The sequence below is a fragment of the Penaeus monodon genome, chromosome 15 (genome assembly GCF_015228065.2).
Source record: "Penaeus monodon isolate SGIC_2016 chromosome 15, NSTDA_Pmon_1, whole genome shotgun sequence".
NCBI lineage: Eukaryota > Metazoa > Arthropoda > Malacostraca > Decapoda > Penaeidae > Penaeus > Penaeus monodon.
The window spans coordinates 22,485,723-22,486,057 of NC_051400.1; positions in this window are offsets into that span (position 1 = coordinate 22,485,723).

Below are 335 nucleotides of genomic sequence, written 5' to 3' on the forward strand. Positions count from 1 at the left end.
TTTGAACAGGTGCACCTTTCTCAGCTCACTCAGGGACTGTCCAACCGCCCCTGACACAACGCATAGTTGGTTCGGAGGCCAAGGGGGCCACTTTTACTCACTTGTACGTGATCCTTCTGCCGGGGCAGAGGCAATGCACAGATGGACGGGCAGGAGAGGCGCGGCGAGCCAGGCGGTGCTGGAGCGCGCCCGAAGATAGACCGGTGCGGGCCCATCACGCGCCAACAATGCCGCTACTTTCGGATAAATTTAGAAGGTTGCGTCTATTCTAGAGCTTAGGACGCCGATTGCGGGTGACCGGTTATAAAAGAAAACCGTAATCACAGCCGGATTGC